At 42.5% G+C, this 17,612-nt stretch overlaps 1 protein-coding gene across 1 annotated transcript in view; it reads right to left on the minus strand.

Annotated features, from left to right (window-relative positions):
• Nucleotides 1-11,569, minus strand: part of MYO6 (myosin VI) — a 109,598-nt gene extending 98,029 nt beyond the window's left edge. The window contains 1 exon segment of the mRNA XM_050314257.1: nt 11,452-11,569. The gene's annotated coding sequence lies outside the window, so the exon portion shown is untranslated.
• Nucleotides 11,570-17,612: the final 6,043 nt, after the last annotated feature.

Raw genomic sequence — 17,612 nt, forward strand, 5'->3', positions numbered from 1 at the left:
ACACCACCCTGGTCAATTGGCATTAAAAACTTTTGACCTCTGGTAGTTACTTCCCTTCTCAAGTCCTTCCTACTCCAAACTGCCTCCCTCTTACACATTAAGCTGCATCTAAAATTAGCCTGTAAAGCAGATTTTCATCTCAAAGCATCAGTACTCCCCTCACTTCCATTTTTTCTGAAACAGGAAAACAGATTGCTACTTTGATCCAGGAATCCAGTGAATCCACACGCATTTTAGGTGGTAAAGGGCATAGGGTGTTTTTTGCAGGACCCAGACCAAGCTCAGTGCATTATCATCCATGCAAGGAGCACCGTGAACAGCCGAAGGAGTCTCCAACAGAGCAGCCACCCACAATAGCCTGCAACAACAGAAAGTACTCCGTCCTGCTGATTCACATGGGGAGCAAGCACATTCTGCTGCAGAGGTTCCAGGCTGTGTTGAGCACACATGAACAAAGCTTGTCCTAAGAGGAATGTTCCCCACAGCAAATTGTTCTCCACGTCTCTCTCCCAACCTCAGACAGATGAGCAGGGTTAACTGTAGGTTGACAGCTTCCAAGTAATTACAGGCATCCCAATCCAGTGCTTAGTGGTATGGCACTGCTCATCCTCAACAAGGGAATGCAAAAAACAGAGAAGAAAATGAGAAATTTGATTAAAATTCTCTCTCTCCAATCTTTAAATTCTGCTTCTACCAGATGTTTTGCCCTGCATGTCTCTACTACCCTTCTCACTAGACAGCAAGCCTGGCTGATAAGTAAAACAAAAGCCAGCATCTCTTTCATCCTCAGAAAACCACACTGATGCAGCCAGTTTTACTTGCTCTATTGTACAAACTCCATTTGCAATCCGTCTTGGTATACGCAGTCCACACAGGGCATGTGAAGCTGCATGTTCATCTACAGGCCTGACGCCATGCAAATCCTCCCCATTTCCAGCAAGTTGTGAAACACAAAAGGCAGGATATCCTGGAAGTAGCAACATAAATAAAAAAAAAAAAATAAAAAAAAATTAGGGCAAGTGTCCTGGGAATAACTTACACAGGACTTCTTTAAGGGCAGCAGCTGATCCTGAAAACAGAAGTCTGATTCAGAGGGAGACACATTGTGAAGCCTCCACAAATACATGCACCTGAAGTACCAAGGAACCAGATCATTCTAGAGTGATCCAGGCAGATGAATGATGGACAAGACACAATGCAACCCGGGAAGCCAACCCAGGTGACATGCTAACAACATACACTGAAGTATTCATTATGCTTTACACTCCGGTGAACTCCAGATGAGCACTATCTCATGCATCTGGGTCAAAATTTGACTGCATTACATGCAACAGTGCAAAGAGGTGATATCAGTACTACAGAACCAAGGTTTGCATCCTACATGTTCATTGCTATAGCCTGAAGCACCCAAGCTCCACACCAAGCCATTCCTGTCCCAGCTGGGTGGGAGCCCTTGAAGGAGAGCCCTGGTACCTGAAAAAGGGGAAATCCTCTCTCAGTGATGGCAAGATCTTTTAAAAATCCTTCATTCTTCTCCCACATTTTCTTCTTTTTAGTAATGAAACAGATGTGAAGATCTTGACAGAGGTATAATAACAGAGAAGGCACAATTGTTTTTCTTTACTTCCCTGCCTACTAATGAAAGCTTTTAGCTCATATTAGAACCACAGCAGAGCCCAAACACTTGCATGAGATGCCTGAGAGAAGTGGTAATTTGTCAGAAAAAAGGAAAAAAACATCCTTCCTCTTTCAACAGTAGTAACTTGCAGTCTATTAAGACACCAGGTTCAAAAATAAACAGCACGCCAAGAAGTAAACATTTTTTAAATGCTTGCTAGCATTACTAGACTAATTTCTCACAACATAACATTGGTTTTCCTGAAAATGTGGCTACTATTTCATATTCAACTTGTTTCTCCTCTGTCTTCAGATGTGTGACAGTCACACAGCTTTTCCTTACACAAAGGCCTGAAACAAAGTGAAATTAAATACTTACCCAAAAAAATCATTTACCTTACAGATATGCCTACTTCATTGTCAGACTGGGGACTGCTAGTTAGAAATTTGTGGGTTTGCCAGCCTATAAGATGTTCATCACAAAATTAGGTCATGAATTTACAATGAAGCAGCTGATCCAACTAAAAAAAAAAACAAAGCCACAGGAGCCTCATGCACAGCTGTATCAAATTTCTCCCTACAGCTTATGTACAGTGGAGGAAGTAACAGATCCTTTTGAGAAGGCTCCTGTCTTACCTGGATCCTCTCAAAACTTTTTGGTTATTTTCAGCAAGAGGATCAAAGGAAATAAGAGGGGCTGCTGAAAAGAAGGAGGTGAGTCCTAGAAAAACATGAGCCAATTAGTTTTCATTAATTAGAACCAACCACACCTTAGCACACCCTCAGATTGCACTCCAAAACCTTTCCAAAACCTTTACCTGTCTTGGGGTGAAATACTTAGCCCAGATTGCGATGCCTCGGGGTCTTGTTACACCCCTGGCAGACACACCCAGGGTCAGTGCCTGGGCAGCACGAAGGGTCAGTGCCAGTAGGGGCATCAGGCAGAATCTTACAGCTGATGAGGAAAACATGGCTTTAAAGTCCAGCCCAGACATGGTAGGAAGGGCAACCCCCAATGCTAACCTGCTTTGCATACAAGCAATCAAAACACCATTTTTCTTCTACTACAATCCTCAAATGTTTCCTCTTCAATCTGCTGGGGTCTCTTTGTCCTCTCAGGTCCCCAGACTTTCCCACCTCGGCATTACCCTTCAGCCTCCTACTCGAGTAGGATCTCACCTGAAACTACTTCTCACAGTAGTTTCTCTCTCCCCTTCTTCTACCTCCTCCCTAGGGCTAAAGTAGCAGTGACTAAACAAACATGCCAGTGACATGAAGTGCCTTTTGTCTGCCCTCTGCCCTCTTCCCTCCCAAAGGGATTCATACAGAAACCAGGATCAATACAGAAAACAACTCATCTCAAATAGCTGTTTGTTTCTTTTAAATCATACAAATTTCCACTTCCATCCCATGCACTTGAGCAGTCAGTACTTATCACTCACATAAAATCCCAAGCCTTCACTAAAAAAATTTAAAATAATTTTAAAATATCAGGAAATAATAGAAGTGCATTTCTTTTAAGGGATAGAAAAACACCCTTTCCTTCTCCAGAGATCAGTAACTGGTCAAGGACTGTAACAAAATGGTTTGCAACAGAAGCTGCAAAGGGCAATTTAAAAAAGAAAAGTCTGTGAACTAACTTTACATGTTATAACCCCTGCTAGGCTGACTACTACATGAACAGACACAGAATTCCATAGCAACAGAAAAAAATAAGCTAAACTCCAACACTTGATAAAATAAAGTACTTTCAGTTCAAAGTTAAAAGAAATCTCATGTAATACTTGACAAAAATGTATGCAAAACTAGTAAAGCTGTAAGGATTTAAACTGAAAGAGAATAATCCATAAGAGTATATGGTCAACATAACATTTATATGTAATATAAATGTATTTTATTTTTTACTGCTTTGGTGTGGAATATACCTAATATAATTTAGCATGTAATCCAGAAATACCCGTACTATCAGTTGTCTTATCACTGAAAGACTGCATGTTCATTGACAATAGGAAAGACTGTCACAGACCCAGAAAAGCAGCTACTTAGACCACTGACTGAACTGTAAAAAAACTCATGTTCTGTGGGTGTTGACCTTTTGAGCAAGACATGACTTGTACAGCATGATAAAAGGCTAAGAACTTCATGTCTCAGATTCCTCTCCCTGCATTAATAAAATAATCTTTTTCCTTTGAAAGGATGTAGACCTTTAAAGCAAAATATAAAACAAGACCTAAAATTTTAGATTACCATCAGAATATGATAAAAAAGGTATCTGAAGAAACAATCTTTTCCTAAACAAAGCTTGAAATTTGTTCTTGCATAACTGATCTAAAAAAATACTAAGGTGTTAAGACTACTTTTGAAAAAGCCCATAATGCCCCTCTAAACACCCAAAGAAAAAATATTTTAATACAGGACATTCATGCAGTGAACCAAACACTATCTCGAGGTCCATATAATCTGAGGTTGAGTGTCTGACCATGACTAATTTCAGATACTTGAGAAGATGCAAGAGTAATGTAACAGGATGACAACTGAAGACAGAGATCATCTCACTGTCTCCAAAACTCCAAGTGTACAGAAGAAACAGAAGTGTTTTGTTCCCAACAGCTCCAATTCAAGACATTCCATTTCTCTTCTGTTTCCCAAGAACTTTGAAATTCAAAGCAATGCTCATAACCACAGCCAAAAGAAGATCAGTTACCAAAATCCATAAAAATCATTAAAGGCTCTTTTTTGGAAAAAAATTAAAAGAGGAGGGCAAACAGGCCCAGCAGCATGCTCATCAAAAGGCAAGCCAGCAAGTATGAGAGAAGGAGAAACAGCATTGTTGCTGTGGCATCCACACAAGTAACACTCCTTGCTATACAGCAGAGAGGCGCATTCTGCCATTCGTGTACCCAAGCATCTGCTGTAAAGACTGGCTGCACGGACACTGCCAAGGCTTCAAAGCAACTGCAAGCTCTGAAAAAACCCCTCATTTATAGGAGCTTATAAAATGAGACAAAGACTTATCTCATCAGTTTTCCCATCTTTGTAAAGAATTCCAGGAAACAAAACAAGACCAAAAAAAACGCAGCAACTAAAACAAAACAACAAAAAAAATATACACAAAATAAATTATTTCTCACCTCCAAACCCACCACATGTACGTTTTATCCTTAGACAGTAATATAAGTCCACGTAATCTTTGGGCCTTCTGAAGTCTGTGATCTTTTACAATCCTTGCCCCTCTTACTGCTGTGACTGCCCTGGTGTGTAGCTCTGTCTGGGATTGCATGCCCACATCACGGGGATCAGAACTAGATGAATCCTTAAGGTCTTTTCCATCCAGGTCATTCTGAGATTCTATAATTCTATTAAATTCTCCACATATACCCTTTACGTCCTCATTTCTCTCTGCAAAGGACTACTGCAGGCATTTGTCTAACTTTTGATAGAGGCACTGAAGGTTACACAGGGCTAAGAGACTGCAAAACATGTTGCAGTTTCCTGAGAGAGGGTGAGCTGATCAGGCCACGGCTGAGGGCACACCCCTCGTGTGCATCCCCTCATTTCTGATCTTCACTACATGCTACTGCTACCCTGTTACCGAAGGTTTGAAATGCCTGACATCCCTCTGCAGCATGAATATGGAGAAGAGAAAGGCGCTCGGATTTGCTGCTTTCTGCAGAGCCAGCAGTTTGCACTGGGATGCAAAAGAGCCCTATAACTATCAGCACTCCTGGGAAGGGTGCAGAAGAGGCAGCCGTTGAAGATTTCCTACTCTTGGAGGGGCCAGTAGGCAGTTCCCTCAGCCCAACTATTCCCAAAATTGCAACCTAGCAGAATCATTAAAATTGACAGAATTAAGTGTTTGTCTGATTCTTCAGTCCTGAATGCTTTGATCCCTGTTCTGGAAACTGCAGTACATAAGCAAGGGCAGCAACAGCACCGGAGGTTATGACACACCATTAAATCTCAAACTAGATGAGCAGCTACAGAGCATCTCACCCCCAAAACTCTCCAGTGCCTCCCCTTCAAACAAGCAGAGTGGCATGATGGTCAGGTTTTGTGCACCTGCACACAGTGCTCACCCAGACGTGACAAAAGTAGACACAGCAAAATTGTCTGTCTTTGGCACAGAGGACTTTGTGAAAGGGTTTTACTGTTTATCACCTCTATAACCATAGAGCAGCTCTAATGGGCTGCACTTGAATAAATCAGGAAAGAGCTAAGCACAGGTGTGAATTCAGAAGGGGGTGTCAGTCCACAGGCATAGCCTGCTTCACGGGTCATGCCTGAGGACTGGAGAAGGACATGCTGTCTTCCCTCAGACAGCTTCTTTCAAAACACAGTTAATACAGTATCACCTTTTAGATGGGCTCCGTTGGATCCGGAACTAATGAGAATGCACCTAAGATGATCAAAACCATGCTAAGTGTCATGGCAATGAAGACAGTAGAGCAGATGAGAGATATGCACAGAGCTCTGGACATACACATCACATGGTGAACTTGCTCAAAAAGCAATAAGTAACAATATTCACATCGCTTCAGATTCAGGATCCATAGAAACATTTAGATGCTATTATATTAGCATATTAGCTGCTATTTTTGTAAAATACAGCTTATATCCAAGAGATTTTTGTGAACCACTGGCTTTGTTAAATTCTCTGCTTCTGTTTTGTTTTTTTTCCCCCCCCTTAAATTTCAAATCAGTCTGCTAAGTCTTTTTAATTACAAGGAAAACAAATTTGCTCATGAAACAATTATCCGGTATGTAACTAATACTCTTAATTTAATTGTCTGTTTAACTACCTTTGCAAAATAAATTCAGCAAGCTCTTTCAAGGCATGTTGCTTCAAGAAAACCAAAGAAGAATTTTCTTTTATGATAATTAAGACCTTTTGTACAGCATTTTACAAATCCAAGGTTCACTCAAACTTTCACCTCAAGACTCAGAATTTCTCTTTTGATTCTTCTGAGAGCAGATCAGGCCCCAAAAGATGCACACATAAATGTGGCCACCTCAGTTCTAGTAGTGATCATGACACTTCCATTCAGCACTGGCAGGGCTGGATCCCAGTTTGGGACTGGCCCCTTTCTACCTTTAGCAAGCAGAGACCAGGCAAGCACAGCAGCAGTGACACTGCGAGCTGCACATATGAAAAGTGAGGTTTAATTCCAGATGTCTGATCCATCTCTCATTCCCTGGAGCAAGCAGAAACCACCCTTCACCCACCCACTTGCAGAGTGAGAAGAATCATTCAGTTGACAAGAAAAGACCCCTGGCTTGACAGAAGTCAAGCTTCCCTAGTCAAAAAAATGCTGGGTGTGACCTCTGCAGCGCAGCCACGGCAGCCAGACACCAACCCACACTTAATCAAGCCTTCATGCTTGATGAACGCTTAACCAAGTGTTCATGCCCTGCTACTGACAGTACCTGCAGTTCAGCTCCCAGAGCTGCAGCATGCCTGCAGGAGCTGCAGCCAGCACCTTGTCTGCAGGTTACATGTCACCTGGCTGCAACTCCCCTTTCAAAGTGGAAAAGTCAGCGTGCTGCTGGGGCTCCCAAACCACCTGTGCAAGGCCAGGCTAAGCTGTCCACAAGTGGCAACAGGCCTTGCCTTTGAGCTGCAGCACAGCAGCAGGACCTCAGTCCCCCCGAGTCCCCTCGCCCTCTGCTCCATTTCTGCACACTGCTCAACACAAATAAAAAAGCAAGAACTTATTTATTTATTTATTAATACCAGTATTTCTGAATTGATATTCTAAGATGGTCACCTACTGAAAGACAGTTTTAGCATGCTCTCTCCAGCAGAACACATACTGTTAACTCTGTATGGTCATTACTTAGAGAGATTATTCTACCAGAGATTAAAGTGCCCATAGATTTATGTCTTTTTCTTGCCATCAGAGCCTTAGGAAAAACCCCAAAGGCTGCTGATACTTCACATTCTGCTTTGCAAAATTTGTTTTTATTGGGGTTTATTTTGGGGAGGAAAATGCATCCACAGATATCCGTTCAAAAATTACATTTTTCCTATGTGTTTTTTGTATTATTACAGTATTTATCAATACTTCAGAAACACCAGTCTCAGTCACTTATATACAAACATAATACAGTCATTCCAAGAAACAGCTAAGCAAAAACTTCAATAGACGGTATGTTATGTTAAAATGTTGCCATTTTAATCTTCCCATGCATACTTTAAGAAGTGGATACAAAATGAGAAACACATGTTACTTAGCAAGTCTGATTTCTTTTTCTTTTTTTTTTTTTTTTTTAAACAGGGTGACAGTTCTTTAAAAGTATTTCAGAACCAAAGACACTGTAGCACTAGGACATAAATTATGAGGCCACATACAGTATATATTACAGCAGATGATGAATACCTCAGGTTTTATCCCTCTGATTTTGCTGGTTTAAACCACAGTATGGTCCTACAACTACATTTCCTACGGTATTACAGGCTATACTCCTAAACCACAACATTTTGCTGTCAAATGAAATAGTTTGCCTCAACACTAATTATTTTAAAACCAAATGCTTAAACTGTAACATGAGATGACCATCAATAATTGAAAGATTCTAGGACTTTATCACAGAAACTGCCTATCTTTTGAGCACTGAAATTACTTTTTTCCATATAAGCTCAGAATACAGACAGCACCTGAAGAAATCAAGCTCAAGCCTCTGTGTGAGAACAAGTAAGACAATTTTGAGTAATGTTTTTAATATATCCTTAACAGAAGTCCTATTTGACTTTCAAAAACCTTTGCAGAAAGGAGATTGCACAACCTCAGCTTGTTCCAGTTCTCCCTGAGGCGTAACAGATTTTAAGAACTTCATCAAGTCTTTGGTGCAAACTAGTTTAATCTTTTTCGATGCAGTCACTGACAGGACACAGACCACTTCTCACTAATTTTAAGACTGTAATATCTTCTTCTTGTACCCTGATCTCTTTCTGCTGGAACTGAGCTTGTCTAGCCTTTGTAGAACACATTTTCCAAGCACATGCAGTCTCTGTAGATGACACTTTCCAAACCCTTCCTAAGCCCTGATGACCATTTTTGGTGGATTGAGACATTTGCATTTGTCTTTCTTAACGGCCTGTGGCCAAAACTGAACACATTATTACATTAAGCTTCATTAGTTCAAAAATTTAAATTACAAACTTCAACAGTACTGCACCCCCATGCTTACTGAGATCTCCGATAACCCTCAGACCTGCTTCCATGGCGCTGCTGCCGAGTTGACTAACTATCTGACTATGGGATCTTCTTCCTGAAAATAGTATCTTGCACTCAAATACAGCCTTTGAACTTATCAAAAACCTCTTGTCTTCCAAAGCAGATCATCAAAAATACATCCTGAAACACCTACTTGTCTTCTTCAGATTTTGTGCTAATTCTGTTGATCAAAGACATCAATGACAACAAGTATACAGAGGTACCAGAACTGCCCCCAGCACCACTTAAACTGATTTCCAGTTTGATGGTGACTCATAATCATTCCCTGAGAATTATCACCCAGACTTGCTATCTCTAGATCCAGTCCCTTTGGTTCAGATGTTCTCAAACACTTCAGATTAACAATTTCCTTAAGAACAGCCCTACTGCGTCAGAGGCAAGTTTGTTGTCCGCGGTAGGTCAGTGCCTGAAATTAATATAAAAATTTGATAAATAATTGACAGTACATCCCCAGTTTATTCTCCCGGGCTCTGTGTTCAGCTCAGCGACACCCTGAGCTACTGGAGGCACTCAGCACAAGTAATCCTTAGTAGATTTTTCTTTCATTAATTTGTCCGGCTGCTTTTCAAGTCCCCGTAAACTTTCAATTTCCACACGCTTCTGAATCTCCAAAGCTTAACTAACTACACAGTGGGTCAAAACCAAAACTACCCCCCTTTTGTTCATTTTGAACTTGCCAGATTAATCTCACGCTTCCACATTGTGTACTGATAAAAAGTTAGTCCCCACTCAACTTTGCCACATCACTCATGAGACTCTCAAAATTTCAAAAACCTCAAAGCTTTCCTCAGAGCAGCGTTATCAAGTACTACAAAAATACGAAGGCTAGATTGGGTCACAAAGCCTTCTCCACCCTGGCAGAGTAGGCACAAGGAAGCGCTACTTCACCTTGCTTATGAGAACATTATTATTAATGAGTCAAAATACTGACCCATTATCAAAACAAAGGCACATGGCAATGCCTGAGGCTGAAGGACACAGTACTTAGTGCAGATTATACAGGAATGCCCACTCTGACTAGAAACTCTGGGGTGGTGAAATTAGTTCAATTTACTTAGAACTTCTGCAAGCTAACACTGACATGGTTTTGATTCAGAAAGCTATTAAGCCCCACAAGAAAGTTTACTGCCTTTATATTCACACCGCTGGCTTTATAGTTTCACAGTCAAAAGCATAACCGTACCATCACTAAATAGTTTATTAACTTAGACACATTAAAAACACATACACTAAAAGTGCAGTCAAATTAAATCTTAATTTCTACATTAATAAAAACATCGCACGGGTTTGTAACTTGTGCTCTGACAATTTCAGTATTTACTCTCCTACCTCAACAATACTCAGCTTTCTTTTGCAGTTGTTTTATAAACTGTATACTTCATAGTTAACTTGTAGGTTAGTACAGTTTAATTATATTTAAACAAATACTGCAAGACATTTGCTTATACATTTAAATTTTCATAATGATTATTTTAATCATTAAATTACTTCCATTTTACTAGGGTTTTTTCACTAAAAAATGAAACTAAAAACTGCAGATGACATTTAACTCACGAGTTCATCTCCACCCTGTTAATTTGTCACACTTGCAATAGAAGAAAGGCAGTCCTGTGGCCAACCTTTGTACTCGGATGGTTGTGAACTCAACCCATAGGCCGCTCCACAGCCCGGCGATGCCAAATGAACTGTAAGAAATTAGGTCGCCTCAAAGGTCTGTTCCCCCCTGAGAGCAAGAGGGGACACAAGTCTCAACGTACTACTTCTCTTCATCTGTGTCAAAAAAGGGCCGGCAGTCAGCACACTCAGATGAAGCAATAGGTAGCAATCATCCTTTTACAGAACCTGTCATCTATTAGTTTAGCTATCGCCGTATTACAGGCCTTGGTGGCATTTACTAGTTTGGAACCTGAGGACCAAGCATCAGGCAAGCATCAACAATATAGGTGCTGCACTGCAAGTTCTATTCAAGACCATTAAGGGGACGAACCTTTTTAAGTTTTCCTAGTCAATAAAGAACGCGAGCTACAGGAACTGGGTATCGGATTTTGATCGTATGCTGAGACATGCTGCTCTCCAAAACCACAGTCTGCAAAAGTACTTCATGGAGAAATACTCCGTAAGAAGATGTTTTTCCACTGCACTACCAGTCATGCTGAGTTCGGCCAGTAAGGGCTGTAAAAATTTTATTTGCTGTGACAGCACGGAAGTGTTCCTGAAGCAAGGAGGGGAGCTCAGCTGTAACTCTGCAGGGATGGGATTTCACAGAGGATGACACTAAAAACAAAAAACCCAAACCCACAGAGGAAAGAAATTCCCATATCAGTGATTTAAGGAAGTAAAGAACAGTCCAGAGGGATTTTAACTGCACTTCGCCGGGAAGCTCCGGGTGTAGCAGGTCCGTCCCGCGGTGCGCTGGCGGGAGCGCCCACCCGGCCGAGGGCCCTTCCCGGCCCTTCCCCGCCCCGATCGCACCTGCCCGGCGGGCAGGGCAGCGGGAGGGGCCGGGGGGCAGCGCCGCGGCCGGGCCGGAGGGTCGGCGCCTCCCCCGGGAGGGAGGAGGGCGCGGAGAGCGGCGGGGGCCGAGGGGCCGCGTCCTTACCTGCTGCCGGCGCTCCTGGCGATGGTGCTGCGCTCGCCGCCCCGCTCGCTGCCCGCCCCGCCGCGGCTACCGCTGCTACTGCGCTGCTCTGCGCCGCCCCCGCCGCCCGGCACGGCCCGGCCCGGCCCGGCACGTCACCGCCACAGGGGCCGGCCGGGGGCGGGGGCAGCGCCGGCCGGGGCGGGGGCAGCCGGAGAGGCCGTCCCGGCCTTCCCAGAGCTCCGGGCTGTGTGCCGGGGAGCGCTGTTCCCGTCTGTCCGCCCGCCCGCCCCGGCACTGCCGCGGCCGCCCCTCAGTGCGGGGGGCACAGCGCCTGGGGGGGTGGTTCGGGGACGTGCCTGGCTTGTGGCTGGGCCGTGGTTATTGTGGGAGAAGTTGGGTTTCGTCCTTCTTTTAACCAGCGCGGTTACAAAAAGGGTCAGTTCTGGATTGTCTTTGTCTTGATTGACCATCGCCCCATAACGAGAGGTGCAGAGCAGGTGGTGGCTCTCCCGCTGCGCAAGCCGCGGCAGAGGCTGTTTCATCCCGGTTCCTCCACCAGGCTCCCCCTGGACCTGTGCAGTCCCTGCCCTGTCCCCAGGGTCTTGCCCTGACAGATGTTGCACGGGTGGGAGCAGCGACGGCCACAGCCGCTGCTCAGTGACACAGCAGCATCGCTTGCCCCCGCCCTGTCCCCGCTGTAGCTCCTGCAAGGCGACACAGGTGCCAGCCTGCCTTCCCACCGGGCTCCATGGTGGCTCTGCGGGATTTGCCTGCCATCTGCCTACACCCAGCTATTCATCCTGGTGGCTGGTGGTGTGCGAGTGGCCCAACTGGACGGCATTGCATCATGCTCAGCCCTGGCGTCACCACCGAGGGCACCCACAGCCGCCCCTCCCTGACCAGCCGTGCTGCAGCTCTGCGTCGCCTCCCTGTCCCTTGGCTTTACCACGACTCATTCCGAGCGTCGCTAGCTGGTTTGTCAGCTTTCCTGTAAACACTTTGCTTCTCTCCACACAATACTTCACGAGTGGCACAATGACCTGACAATATGTGCAAAGCCTCCTGGTTTTCCACTTTTTGATTCTTATATATTTTGCTGACAAAGGGAAAGAAACCGGTTCATACTTAAGAATTTCGTGTTTTCCCTAATTTTCCAGCCCTAGCTTTCTTTAGGCAGGGTATGCTTCACTGCATCCCTTGTGAGTGTTTGGACAGCATCAGGGACAATTGTGAATACAGTGTCTAGCTAATAAATAATTTAAACAAATTTCTTCCAGCCATATCTACCCCTGTAGATATGATACTCATAACAATGCCTTGGCCTCTTTTAGGGGACAAAGAAAACCCAGGGAGAACCTAAAGAAACTCAGGGGTTTCTGTCAAGGGTCATTATGGATGTACACATGGAAGGAAAATGGCAGTACGTGAAGTGCATGAGTAATCCTACATCCTGGGCAGAGCATGGGTGGAGTTAAATCCTGTGTCCAGATTAACATTCCTACAACTCCTGAAACGTGCAATGAGCTTGTTTTGTTTTTTAAAACATTCCACGTGCCTGCAAAGCAGCAAGGTGAATTTGACAGTTGCATCTTCACTTGACGCAATTTAGGAATGTTTAAAAATTTGGACAAATAAAAATATTGTACAACTTTTGGAAAATGGGAGCTTGTCTCTGGCATTACCTTTCAGGGCAGTACCTAGTACACTTAGCCTTACTTTTATTTGTAAAAGAGAGATAAGGATAATTGTTATCTGTGGGAAAAAAAGTGAATGGGCAAGTAAATGAAAATATAAATTTGCTGACTGGATAGAACCCCCTCTGTTAGCAAAACAGGATATAATGTCAGGAAACGGTCAACAAAATACTTCCAGTGTAAACAAGCTAATCAGTTCCCCAGTACCATGGAAGCCAAGCAGTGCTGAGTGCTATCTTGCCATCTGACGTGATCTCCATCATCAGGAGCAGCCTGTCTACTCTCTCCTCTTTTTATGTTTCCTGGGAAATTTAAAAATAACCCAGGACACAACAGCATCTGTTCTGTAAATCTTCTGGGAAAATACAGGAAAACTCATAAGTGAAATCTGAGTGCAAGAACTTCAAACTAAGGAAAGAGTGGGGGGGAAAGCAGAAAGAGAAAACAAGGCTGCTGCAAAGAACTGACAGTATTCCAGATACTCAAGATTTCTTTATTCAGCCATTTATTAAAATTGAATATTTTAATATGAATACAGGTTGTTAGGGATTATAGCAAACAGCCTCTATCATTAAAATTGCCATATATTTTTTAAAAATATGTTTTAATTGTATGAGCCACTGCGTTTTGTCAGAGCCAGTTTTGCAAGGATGAGCAGCTAAAGGACCCCAGCTGACTTCTCAGAAAACCCTGAGAAGATACCATGTATGTTTTAATTTCAAAGAATATCATACAAGATCCTGGATATTTAAATTTCAATTAACGTTAATTGTTATGTATAATTCAGTGGATCAAAATTCAGACCATTCAATATAAATAAAAAAAAGATAAAGGCTTTCAGACTTGCATGACTAGATATTTCACTCCTGAGATGGTGGTTCTCAAGTGCTTAGTATCACGAGTGTTAAGTTTCTCTCCCTACACTTTATTATGAAAAATTAAGTGCAAAAATCGGGTTTGACATTGACTGGAAGCCTGTGCTGAATGCATTTCTCCACACAGAAAGCTTGTTGTGTTTGAATCATGTTGGTATTAGCTACAGCAGTTTTACACATGGCGTGTAATGGGTAAAGTTCTGCCTGTAAGAATGTCCATGGGCACTAAAGTCACAGCCAATGACTTAATGAAGCCAGAAGTTCATTTACTTTACATGCTTTGTTGACATACTCTAAGTGTGTATGAAAGTGATGTAATTACACTGTATCTGTGTAATGGGGTCATGTTAAAATACTTCATGGTTTGCCAGCATCGACTCTTGGAGTTTCCTAATTGTAGCGTATTTTAGTTTAGCACTTCGATACTTCCTAAAATGATTTTATATTTTTGCAAATAATTTCTGGGAAAAAACCTAAACCTAAATACACTGGTGTTAGAAGTGGTTTGGAATTATCCATGCAGAGTTTGCAAATGTGGCTATTGTAGCTGCCAGCACAATTTATCTGTTATTTGTCTGGATAAAGAATAGCTTGCTCATATGTTTGCACAAGAACATTTCTAACTGGCTCAAGGTTTAGCAGCTTATGTTCAGAGACAGAAAAAGAACAAGAAAATTTGCTGGGATTTTAGCAGTGGTAGATGACGTTCCTTTCAGGATCAACCTTTGGTTTCTTTCTGAGCAGGCTTACTCTAGATAAGCACCATTCATTTCCTTATCATGTAAATTATTTACTGGAAAATTGGTATGTAAGTCTTACTTTATCTGCTCCCTTTCACTTAGTGTTATGTGCACATACACAATTCTCTGCTTTTGACAGTAGTGAAATGATCCTTTTTTTCCCTTTCTTTCCAGTACAGTTTACATAAACGTTTACTTGGACTACACCTATTTTTTTTTAATATTCCAATGTTTCCACAGGCCTTCTGTATTTCAAGAGCTTCATACAAGTTGCAAAAAAATTTAGATATTATGTTTTAAGGTAAAAGCTCGTTTTTAAAGTCTTCCTGTTTCATTTAATTCACAGGTAGTTTCTTTGACAACATGTTAGTTAAGGAAAGTTTGACTGTTTCTGAAGCTCTGTTTTTTTGACTGGGACTAAATCTCTTGGACTGGCCCTGTTTTTCAATTTCCTTTACTTAAGGATAATTCAATTAAGCAAATGGATTATTTTGAATTGTAGTTAGCTCCAGAGAACGAAGCTTGCATAAAAAATAGCATGAAAGGAGTTAAGGGGAATCCCTGACTTGTGAACTCGTAATCTTTCTGACTTTTGCCAGTGTCCATTGCTTTTTGCTTTACTTTTGTGAGTGGATTCATTCTATAAATACAAATGGTGATGACAGGAAAATGAGAGTACAGGAACCCAGGGTAGCTGGAAGATATTTCTGGAGTCATCCCAGTATTTGAAGATAGATGGATTCCATTCCTGGTACAACACACCCCATGTCTCTGGGGAAAGACTTTTCTTCTGTTTCTGCTGAAGCTTCTCTCTGTCAAAGATATCATGGGCCCACTCTCATGCATATTTAAAAGTAGCATGGGCCCCACTGGTTTAAATATTTCATCTGGAGAGGGAAGAGCTCTAGTGTAGGAATGAGAACCCAGAAAAAAGGCCCACAGAACACACAGTTGTAATCACCATAGGGTTGGGGGTTTTTTAAATTTTTGCTTCTTGCTCCCACTCCCCCTTGATGTACTCTGTGATCACCTATATTGATTTCCTTTTTGGTGATGAGCAGCAGTTGCTGGTAAAATAACCACAGGCTCATCTGAAAAACAAAAATAGCCTGCAGTAAATAGGTGACCTGTGGATGTCAGGCATAGGGCTGGCCCTTCCTTCATGAAGCAGAGGCTACCTGCAGTTACATGAACTTCAGTATGGATAGGGTTGATCGTGGCACTGAGAGCTTCTCATACTTTTTAGCAAAGTGGAGAATTTTTTAGGGAATTCTGTGAGGTTTATTGATTTGTAAATCTTTCTGTAAAGGCTACTGCTCATCTAGTATGTTCCTAAACAATTGTGTCCTGTAAAACATACTGTGAGGACTTCCCTTCCATCCCATTTCAGATGTTTCATTTTAGGCATTTTCAGCTTTAGTTTTTGAGCCAGTCTTGAGAAAGAAAAGTTTAAGAGGAATAAGTGATCCCCTTGAAATTCTAACACACCATTGGGCAGGGACCAGAGGAGGTCTGGCAATAATCTAATTCACAAAATATGGGGGTCCAGCTGTAGCTCTCCTACTCTTCACACTGATCTAAGAAGCAAGAAAAAAATATACAAGAAACATACTGCTAGGCTGAAAAGGAAGACTTAAAAGGTAGGAATGAAATTCTGCAAAGCTCTTGCAGGCACCTCCCTTCTGTCTAGCCTTCACATGTCACTGTGGGGTTAAACGGAGTTTAATTTACATTGCCTGTAGAACAAATCCAAAGATGTAAACTCTGTTGCTGATGCACTTGAACACTACCAAGAGCACACGCAGACCTCCCCATAGCCTTCCCATATGTATACTAGCTAGATTATCTTGAACCTCACCCTGAGTGCTTTCCTGCTGGTAAGCAGCCCTTGATCTGGGTTTTACACCCATACTTAGATTCCACTGCCAGCTCTTCAACCCCTTGTGGTAAGACTTCTAGTACAGGATAAGGCAATCCTTACTGAGAAGTTAAACACCCACTGTAGCATGATGTTCTCTCCTGGGCATGCTTATTTGGCCCAGAGAGTGCTAAACTGTCCAGTTCTGACTCAGTTACTAAATCTGCTAATAATGTGAATGACCTATCCGTTCACAAACTGATCTTGGAATTGCAAGAATATTCAAATTATTCTAGAAAAATAGCAGGTTTTCATCAAAAACTGCAGGTTTTTTTTCTTTCAGTTGCTTATAATACCTTCACTAAGCTTCAGCTGCTCAGTTTAAAATTTTCCAAATTAAAATATTGGCTGCAAATTGAATGGCAGCTGAAAGGGTTCTACTCACATTGTTAAAAAACAGTAACACTGATTAAGCTTTGCAAGGAAGTTGCCTGCAGACTTGTGGCATAGATTTAAATTTGGCAAGCAGGTTGTGTTTTATGCCAGAGATATGCCTTTTGCCCATAGTCTTGCAATGTAACAAGTTTAGCAAAGCTGTGAACTTGTGATAAGTGTTAGCTGTGGGTGGTTTTGACCCCTGTACCTTCATTCTTGGAAGACCTGTTCCCGTTGCAGTGCTGCCCAGGATTTCCTTTGCAATGCCCTTGCACCAGACAGGTTTGTTACACCAAGTAGAGGAACTGAGAGCAAACTCACAGAACTGCAGTGTGGTTGAGGTTGAAAGGGACCTCTGGTCTGACCCCCTGCTCAAGCAGGGATCCCTAGAGCCAGCTGCCCAGGACCATGTCCAGACAGCCTTTAAATCTCTCTGAGGATGCAAATTCCACAGCCACGGGGCAACCCATGCTGGTGCTCGGTCACCCTCACAGTAAGAAAGTGTTTCCTGATGCCCAGAGAGATCTCCTGTGTTTCAGTTTGAGCCCACTGCTTCTGGTTCTGCACTGGGCACCAC

The sequence above is a fragment of the Myiozetetes cayanensis genome, unplaced genomic scaffold, assembly GCF_022539395.1.
Source record: "Myiozetetes cayanensis isolate MyiCay16 unplaced genomic scaffold, myiCay2020 scf2-11, whole genome shotgun sequence".
Lineage (NCBI taxonomy): Eukaryota > Metazoa > Chordata > Aves > Passeriformes > Tyrannidae > Myiozetetes > Myiozetetes cayanensis.